The following is a 10,520-nucleotide window of genomic DNA, read 5'->3' as shown; positions in this document are numbered from 1 at the left end:
GTATACTTAGCTATTAATGTTTTCTTTGCAACAAAGGTCTAAATAGAGACATGATAACTTCAAATCAATTATACATTCACTTATAGGGGTTGAAGACTACATTGGAGAAGTGTTAAATGCTAGAAATTAAAACATTAGGTCATGTTATTTCATAAATTTGTATAGTTGGAATCATAGCCTATTTAGCAAGTATTATTCTTTTTTGAACAAAAGTCTAAATGGGGAAGGGATAACTTGAAATCAAAAAAAATCATGTATAGTAACTTTGAAATACAGCCTTTGATTTATTAAGTTAACAAAACTTTATTACCTATAGGTTTATGTTATGTTGCAATACCAAAGTGAATATAATATATTTTACATTTAAATATAATATAATATAAAACTTGAACCTTAATCTAATCCTTAGAATTATTTTAAATATATTATAAAATTTATATTTAATATAATATAAAAAATAAACTTTAATCTAATTCTTAAATATAATATTATTTAAGTTTATAACTAAGAATAAGATTAATACTAAGAATAAGTTATAACTTAGAAGAAGTTTATAAGAATAAGATTAATCACACCTTATTTGATAAATTGTCTTCTTCTTTTTCTACTTTACAAAGTTCATTTAGATAAAGCTCTAGAAATTTGGTTGTAAGAATTAATTATAAAAATATTATAAAATTGTATGTAAAAATATGTATTTTAATGTAATCCAATCTAAATATTCAAAATGTCTCTTTAGTAAATATGATTGATCTTTAATGCTTTATAATTATAAAATTCAGTATAGTTAAATGATCTCAAATTTAATATAAAAGTTTGAAAAAATATATATTAAGTCAATTTAAAACTAGTTCAAAATTTAAAAATTAATCTAACATTTATAAGATTAATTTAAAAATTCACAATTACATTGCAATGTTTTATACAATATACAAGCTAAAATAAAGGTTTCAATTCAATTCTATCGGTTTAAAAAACAAATTTGCATGCGAACAAACTAATCTTCAAACTAATCATGATCTAGCGATAGCCATTTCAATAAGACAATTGTTGTTATTCTAATAAAATATATAATAAGTGGCACCAAACTATAGAGAAATAATTTTTGTGAGTCAAGTGGAGAATGAATAACACAAATAAATGAATGTACGCTAATGTACGAGAATGAATAACCATACTAAATACAATTCTTCAACTAAGCCATCAATAGCTTAAGAACAATTCACAGTAAAAATAAAAATATGCTATAACTTAACAACCAAATTATGTTATCACTAATTGTAAAACATAGTAGTACTAGTCTTTTTATTTTTTAGTTATAAACAAATAGGCTAATATAATATTTTATGCCCACTCCCCCACGCTCTTTAGTACTTTGACATATTTTCTTAATTAACTTAAAATCTCATACTAACAATTCCCTCCCTTAAAATAGGAAAATAAAATTAAAAAGTTCACTTAATTTATCCTTAGTCTATAATTTTAAAAAGCTACTATACTTTCCACCACAAAAAAAAATTTCCACTTTGACCAAAAACGCCTAAATATGGGGGTTCATTTCACCAATTAGCATCCAAATTGGGGGGTAGGACGTCGTTATTGTCTTTCACTGGTGTGATGCTTGGACACGGGCGGTGATGTGAGATCGGTAGATCAGATCACGTGCAGGGTCGCAAATGGGGAGATCAGGGTCAGACTCAGTCAGACGTTTCACTGACGGGAGGGCAGGGTACAGGCTAGGGCTAGCGACTGGGGTAAACAAAATAGTTTACCCTTTAGCCATTGCCCATAGACATTGGCATCTTCCCACATGACCACCCTCATTGGCGGTCCCCACCAGTGTAATACCATTCCACCGACATTTTTATTAGTGGCAGACACAATCTTTCCATATCGCCGACCTTTCCATATATTTTCTATTTTCTATAGCTAGTTCCCACTTTGTTCTCGGTACTTTCTTGTTTCCTTCCTCTATATTCGCTGTTTCTTCGTCGCTTCATTGATTGGTCATTTCATTTCATTGACCACGCCTTATTCCTATTCAATATCTTTTTCATGTGCACTACTTTTACTCGTTCTTGTGTCTTTCTTCGTTATTTACTTTGATTTTCCTAATAAACTGTGTCAGTCAGAGGCATACTGTGTTCCTTCCGATCTCTGTGTCGTTGGTGGTCCCCAGCGCGTGGAATTTTTTGGACTGATTCCTCTTTATCTTTTTGTCTAGTGGCAGACATCACTGTCTCTCACACTCTTTCATCCCTTCTTCGTTTTTTCTTCGTTCCCTCCAATAATTGTATCAAATTCAGCCCACTCTGCTTTGGAAGTTTGGAGAGAGTTTCACACATTCTGCCATTGATATCCACATTCCTCTGCAATTCTCGTCCTGCACTCATGGCTTCCACCTCCTCAGCTCCTCCGGCAAGATCGATTGGGTCTGCTAAGTTGTATGATGTTTTCATCAGTCATAGAGGTCCTGACGTCAAAGAAACCCTTGCCAAAGAACTCTATGACCTTCTCAAGGCAAGAGAATGCAAAGCCTTTCTAGATCGTGAAGAAATTGAAGGGGGAGACTCTATTTCTTTTGCTATTAAAAATGGCATACTTTCATCTCGTGTGCAGATTGCCATATTTTCCAAAGGATATGCAGAGTCCTCTTGGTGTTTAAATGAACTTGTTCTTATGTTACAACAAACCGATGCCGTCTTTATTCCCGTCTTCTTCAATGTCCAGCCCTGGGAGCTGCGCCACATCAACAACGAGTCACAGTATGCTGCGGCGTTTTCTGGGTATCAACAGAAAGGCAGAAATCTTGATAAGTTGGATGAATGGAAAGGGGCCCTCGCATCCGCTTCAGATAGATCCGGTTACGAATTCAGCCATCATAAAGAGTAAGATAACAATCATACGCCTTGTATTGACTATGATTCTTCATGTTTTACTTCAAGTTTTCCTCCACTACATGACATTCATTTTTAGCTTAATAGATTTCATTTCTAATGACATTCTGGATTTTGGGTTTCAGCAATTTGTGTGAAAAGATTGTATCTCGTGTGGTACAAGTAATTGAAGAAAAGAGGAGGAATACACCCTTGCCTGTTGCCAAATATCCAGTTGCACTTGACGAGCTCGTCCAGGATTTTGAGAAATGTTGTTCAAAGACAGCGGGGATGGTGGGAATCTTCGGGCTTGGGGGCTCTGGTAAGTCTACCCTGGTAAAGGAATTGTTTAATAGGAAGCGTTCACGCTACAACGCTTCATGTTTTCTCTCTGATGTGAGAGAATCACATGCCAGACGTGAATTGCACTGCTTACAAATGCAGCTCTTAAAAGATCTTTTCGATGATGATCAAGAGGTGAGGAGTGTAGACCATGGAATTGGAAAGCTGAAGGATCATCTGGGACGGTCAAGGCGTTTGAATTTCCTTATAGTCTTAGATGATATTGACCATGAGGATCAGATGAACGCTCTAACACCTGAAGGTATGCTGGGCTCTGGCAGGCTGATAATCATTACAACCCGTGACCAGGGTGTGTTAAGGGATGCAGATATCCGTTATAAGATGAAGAAAATGGATACAGATCATGCTAAGAAGCTATTCTGTAGCCATGCTTTCCATGCAGGTGATACACCCGCTGCATATGAGAAATTGGTTGAAAGCTTCGTCGATTTCTGCGGAGGTCTTCCGCTTTCACTCGTAGTTTTGGGCGCACATGTTTATCGTAGGGATGAGGAATACTGTGGAGGTTTGCCCCTTTCCTTGAAAGTTCTGGGCGCAGATGTTTATAGTAGGGATGAGAAATATTGAGAACAGGTATTGGAAAAAGTGAAGAAAATCCCGCCCAAAGATATTATGCAGAGGCTCAGAATTAGTTTTGATGGTCTGGACACAGAGGAGAAACAGATATTTATAGATATAGCTTGCCTGTTCAATAAAACACGATTACGTGGTTTGAAAAGTAATGCTATAATAATCTGGAATGTGTCTGGTTGGAGCGCTGAGTGTGCCCTTCAAACGCTGCAAGATAAGTGCCTGATTGAAGTGTATGGTGACCAATTTGAAATGCACGATCACATTCGCGATCTGGGAAGACAAATGGCAGATGAGTTGGGCCCTCCTCGGCTATGGCGTTCAGAACTCCGGCTATCTATGGTGTCTTTCTTCTTTACATTTAAAAAAAAAAAAAAAAAAACTATAGAAAGCTTTTGTCAAAATCTTTTAATTTATGCGTTTTTGAAAAGTTTTTCTCGCCAATAACACTTAACCCTTACCTTATCTGTAGGAAGCAAAAGGATTAAAGCAATTACTGGCAGAAGCAAAGGGCAGGTGTTTCGGTTCCTTCGTGGATTCGACTGTCCATAGTTCCATTACTTATTTTATAGCTGAGACTGGCCTAGTGTGGCTTGAAATTCGTAGTTCGAGAAGCCACTTATCAATGAGCATTCCTTCGTGGATTCCTCTACATAAATTGCACATTTTAAGGATTAAGAGAGTGGAAGAATTGTGGATCACTTTTCAGCAACAGTTGCAGATCAATCCCCAGGTATTTCGCTAACTTTTCATGGAATTAAGTAAGTCTCCATTCATAATATTTGTTTAAAGAAGATCGTTAACTACTGAGAAGCAATTCATTTGTTAATGAAACCGTCAATGCCAGGCCAGCTTCGAGTTGAGAAAGCTGACGATTAATAGCTCTCCCTCTTTGCAAAAGCTTCCAGATTTGATAGGAATGTTCAGTCATCTGGAGGAGTTGAAGATTATTGATTCACTAGATCAGACAGACGCGACATCCTTGGCGCAATCAATTAAACGACTTAGTAATCTTAGATCATTACAATTGGGGGAAACGCGGGGTGGCTTCTTCAGAGGGAATTTTGATCTGAGCAAAGGTAGAGATTCAAACAATTCAGATTCTTTTACAAGCAGCCGCATGGATAAGCTTGAAACCATAAAACTTTTTGATCTTGAAAATATATCTAAATTGGTAATGAGTGGAGACATGTGCCCCAGACTTCGATTACTGGAAGTTAGTGATCTGAACAATCTAAAAGAAATGGAGTTAAAGAAGCTAGAGAGACTGACCACTCTTGAAGTGTCTAAATGTCGTCAGTTGGAAGCAATATCAGATTTATCTACTCTGACAGGGCTTCAAAGGTTGAGACTGGACAACTGTTATCGGTTGAAATGGGAGCACCTTGCTCATCTACATCGTCTGCAGGAAATCAGTATTTTTGAATGTTTGAAAGATGGACGTGCATCGTGGGTACGGAATTACATATGTGGATTGAAGGTAAAACTACTTTTCCTTGTCGCAATCAATTTGTTTTTGAGTGGAAAACAAGTTTATTCAGTCTTTTAAACATGTGTTTTTATCTTTAATATTTTCCGAATAATGTTTTATTATTCGCTCTATTTACGCTAATATTTTAAATGTTTCAGAAGCTTCCGGTAAAGAAAATCATGCAAATTGTTTTCAAACAGAAGGAGGAAATGGGTGAAGTATCATCCAAATTGAATGCAAATATGTTTTCTGAGGTAGTCGACGCCCACGAAGTCAGTGAGATTGAGAGGGGAGAGTCTGATATATTGCATATGAGCAGCTCATCGAGTGCAATCACTATATATGCTTTGCTCGTAACAACATCATTGCCATATTCTTCTCATAGCGGTTTTCTAACATTTAAATCTGAAGGCGGTTACCGGATCCAATCTCAAATGGATAGCTTAATCACAGGTAAAGGCGGTTACCGGATCCAATCTCAAATGGATAGCTTAATCACAGGTGAAGGCGGTTACTGCATCCAATCTGAAATGGATAGCTTAATCACAATTGTACTCTCCCAACATGGTATTGTAGGTAGCCTAAGGAGTGCGATAATAGTGAAGGGATTTAAGGTCACACTGAGTATTGGAGAAGAAGAAAAAGCTGTAACTGTATTACAGAGAATTGCTGATCAACTGTACCCACAAAGTAGGGTACGAAAATTTGTAGCCTGACAAGGTCTGATCTATTATCTGATACTTGATCTTTGTAATTATTTGTATCTATTGTATATGAACAATGAAATAGGGTTTCTTGCTAGTTCTTTTCCTATAGAATTCTAGAACTAGCATCTTATGTATATTCTACACTCTGGACTAGTGCATCCATATAGTCTAAAGAGACATGGTATCTCCAACCTGTGATTAACGCAATACACAAAATTATAAATTTCTTCTAACCATTCCTTTGCAAATACACCATTGTAGGGCTTGATAATGTCTTCCTTAGTCAATCTTGCTTTAAAGATAAACGATATGAATATTCTTATAATTTCACTATTCCTCCAATAAGCATATTAATCTAAATTCTTGTCTCCTGATATGGTTTCGACTGAATAATGTGTTAAATCATTCATTGGATTTAGAATCTAATTCCACGATTCTTGTTTAATAGGTCCTCTGAATGCCATTATTATGCTTTCTAGATTGTAAAAAACCTTCACATTGGTTTATACGTTCATCCATCCAAAGCTATCGACCAGGCCTGTTTTCCAATGGAAACAAAATATTGAAAAGGATTTATCTCTCAAACACAGATTGCTAATTTTGCTGATTGTAAAAAAATATAGTCCTATATGATTATCAATAATAAGCTTGAAAAAAGTAAGTCAACTTTTGGTACTTAGCATTTTTAGCCTAACAATCAAGCCATGAACTATTTCTACCTTGAATTAAACAGTGTGCTTTATGGGATTTTATGGGATTGGCATAGATTGTCATAGTTTGATTTTTGCAAAGAATTATATTTGAAGGGGTTGAGAAATAGAGCTGAAACTGTAGCTTCCTGTGCGAAATTGTAACTGACTGTGCTTTTTTAAATTTAACAATACTAATGGTAGGAAAAATCTGCTCTTGTAAGATTCTCGATAGTATTTAACCTTAACACCGATGTTTGCAAAAAGATATTAAAAACATGGTCAATTGTTCTTTAAACTTTATGGATGATAATGGTCAAGAATACTAGATTTTCATAGTCCATATTAGCAACTTCTCTTTATTTTTTTGTGAGGCTATGAAGGATTTTTTCTGTTGCTAAGTATAAAGCATGAAAATTTGCTAGGACTTTCTATTTGACTGAAAGGAGTCTCCTATTTCATTTCTATATCAATGAAATTTGAAAGGTTTCTTTATGCATCTTGATCAGTATTTGGCCCATTTACAATTGTGATATTGACAAGAGGCAACAAAATAAGCTCAAAGCTACATAGCCTGGTCTGTAGACAGCTTCGGACTAGATTGGTGCTTCAAGATTCACGAGTGTTGTAAGCTTCTTTAACTTTGGCCATATTTATTTTTAACTTATAGAAATTTGAGCTTTTACCCATATCCTTGACTACATTACAAATTGGAGAAGTTTACAAGCGCTAAAATAACAAACTTTTCACATTTCATTGTATCACTTAAATGATTCAATTCATTTTTCTTTCTAGTTAAGCTTGCATTCTCAGACTGACATCTGATTCCCTTTACCTTCAGTATGATCCCCTTTTTGTTAAAGCTTATTTCCAAGACTAGGGTGTGAGCCTTCATTATAGATCTTGAAAGATATTATAAGAGATAATGGTTGCTGATTGCATTTGTCTATTGTACTGATGCTGACAATAAGAATAAGGAGTTGTGTTTGGTTTTCATGCTCTAAAAACAAATTCACTGATGCTGACAATAAGAATAAGGAGTTGTGTTTGGTTTTCATGCTCTAAAAACAAATTGAGTGAATCATGCTTTCATGAAAAAAGAATCAATATAATTTCTACCACTTTTTCATTTGGTTTTGGTTCAATGATTTCACCTACTGTCGACATAACTTTAAAGCATTTTGATGACAATCCTAAAACTTTCTTTCTAATTCTAAATTTTTCATGTCTATTTATGGCACTTAAGTGACTAGAATATTTAATTTATAGGAATCTTCATTATTCTCCATGGATGTTCATGAGCTAATCTATAGCTACCATTTAGTCACAAGTGCTAGGAAACTAGAGAAGATTATCAAACTTGTCATTTACCTATGAATTGCAATCGCTTAAATATTTCTTCAACCTTCCTAACAAATTCATTGTTTTGGTTTATGTTTTTATTGCCTTCACTCTTGGTTCCCATCCAGTCTTTATTTGCTATGTAAGAGTCTATTTGTGGTGATTGTGGCATTATAATGCATTCCTGGTATGGGCATTGATTATAAGATTCTCACCTAGTATTCCAATCTATGGACACCATTCTAATACAATAAATAAAGCATCAATAGTACAATGATTGAATTTGTTCTCTCTACTCTCAGGCTTTCTGCATATGATGGGAAAACTAGAATTAGTGCTACAAAAAACACAAACACAGAAGCAAGTGATAGATGCAGAAAACTATGAACCTACAAACAAAGATCTGGTAAAATTAACAATTGATAAAGTCTTGCACAACAATAACATGTTTAGGCAGAAATCATTTACATACAATGTGGGTGATTGTCTTTTTGACTCTTTCCAGGTCTTATTCCATATGCGATATAGCTCAGTAGAAATACGCAATGGTACCATAGACCATTTCGTGTATTTCCTTGAAAATAATGATAGCGACGCTTTGCTTTCTTATAATTATGAACTAGACCCACATACCTTGTATGAATTACATGGCCTTACTGATGTTGATACATATATACGACGAATGCATCTATCAGCAACATCTAAAACAAATTGTAATGAGGGTGGTCTTTGGGGGGACATCTTTTGTATTAAGTGGCTTTCCAAATGGCTAAATATACAAGTGTTTGTTTGGTCCTCAACAAGAAAGTCAAAGTACTTGCACTTCAACAATGCTTCAGATAGGCATGCATATTCCATTTTATTCCATGACTAGGACCCTCTACATGGACACTTTGAACCACTGATACACAAATGCCAGTTTCCCTTTTCACAAGGCACGAACTTCTCTACAAATCCTCCCATGCCTCATGCACCTACCAATCCTTCTCTAAAGGCCTCTCAAGCTTCCCAGTATGCATTGTGCAAAAATGTATCTTCCATATCAGATTGTGGGGATAGTCTTTTCAATACGATTACTAGTTTGACAGACGGTGAGTTCGACAGTCATAGTCTTCGACACTACATAGCACAATCATTCTATAATATGGTTTTGGGAGTGGAAAAAATAGCATTGGAATGAAAACAAACATGTATCCAATATGATCTAAGAATGAGTAGTGGCATTGTAGATTGGGACACATACATTACACAAATCAAATTTCCATATGAGACAAGTAGGATTGAAGGAGTTGATTTCTGTTTTGAATTGCTTTCTTATATCTTACAAGTAAAGATAAAAACCTGGGCAGCAACTAATGTTGCATGCATCTGAGAACATTGCAAGTATGAGCAACCATTAAAAGTATTCAATATAATGCTCCACAAGGTCAACGGTATCCATACACACTATAGGGCACAAGGAATTGAGCCTATACCACAAAGTGCTCAAAGCACCCATCATATATCTACCATAGCATGAAAGAAAATAACTCAACGGATCAATGTGCATAGTATTAAGAAAATTATCAGAGATAACATGCCTTTGCATGCTACTTCCTGCACACCATTAGCAAAAGCATTAGATCAAGGCTCTACCGACAAAGCTTACTTGCAAGCAAATAGATTAATCCAACCTCGTATAACCAAAAATAAAATCCCACATCAATCACTACACAAAGTCAAACAACAAATATGTGCAACTGCTACATTGAAAAGAAAAAAATATATAAAAAGGAAACCACAAACAGCAATTGACTCTTACCTAGAACAAATATAGGACACACCAAAAGATATATGTGTAATTAGCATACAACTTCATTTCAAGAAATGTATGAAGGATATTACACTAGATACAAGTTATAGATGTTCCATTTTGCTACTACAAAGAGAGACTTTCCCAACAGACAAGATTGTTGCAATAGGCAATTGCAACAATACAAAAGACCGTCCTATGCAGCCCCAGAAAACATCAAAACAAATAAGCCCCTAGAACATACAACTATGCTTTCAGAACTAGAAGAAAGACTAGTTTCATTGTGAATTGCATTTGCACAAATCTGGCAGCTAGGACATAGAAGATCCTAGTACGGTTTAACAAGAACAATTATCAATGTGCCAACTGATATTAATCGAATACAGAGTGTATTACCGTGTCCAATAAATGACACGTGGATAGTTGCTGTTGCATTGAAGAGACGTTTACAATATACAAATGCATATGAAAAAGGAAGAGTGCGACCAACGGTGAAATATCCCTTTCTTTGATTTTATCTGATATTTCAAGCCTCTAATCAGATCTTTAAAATCAAACAACCAATATTTCAAAGATCCACCAATTTCTCAATAAACCCCAAATCGGGTATGCCCGAAATAGTGCCACTAACTTCACAGCTTCACATATTATTAATAAATCTGAAAATGGACATTTTTATAGAAATTTCAGCAGCATAATAGCCTACAAAAT

General features: G+C 35.2%; 1 pseudogene across 1 annotated transcript; it reads left to right on the top strand.

The window, feature by feature from the left end:
* The first annotated feature begins 2,245 nt into the window (after positions 1-2,245).
* LOC149545147 (TMV resistance protein N-like) lies at positions 2,246-6,223 on the top strand (annotated as a pseudogene). Its single transcript, XR_016353535.1, has 5 exons — positions 2,246-2,888; positions 3,023-4,151; positions 4,282-4,542; positions 4,657-5,289; positions 5,439-6,223. The product of XR_016353535.1 is annotated as a TMV resistance protein N-like (transcript).
* Positions 6,224-10,520: the final 4,297 nt, after the last annotated feature.

The sequence above is a fragment of the Cupressus sempervirens genome, chromosome 7 (genome assembly GCF_028749045.1).
Source record: "Cupressus sempervirens isolate cs-2001-9-10 chromosome 7, ASM2874904v1, whole genome shotgun sequence".
NCBI classification, from domain to species: Eukaryota; Viridiplantae; Streptophyta; class Pinopsida; order Cupressales; family Cupressaceae; genus Cupressus; species Cupressus sempervirens.
The sequence above is the reverse complement of the archived record's forward strand: the minus strand, read 5'-3'. Positions and strand labels throughout refer to the sequence as shown.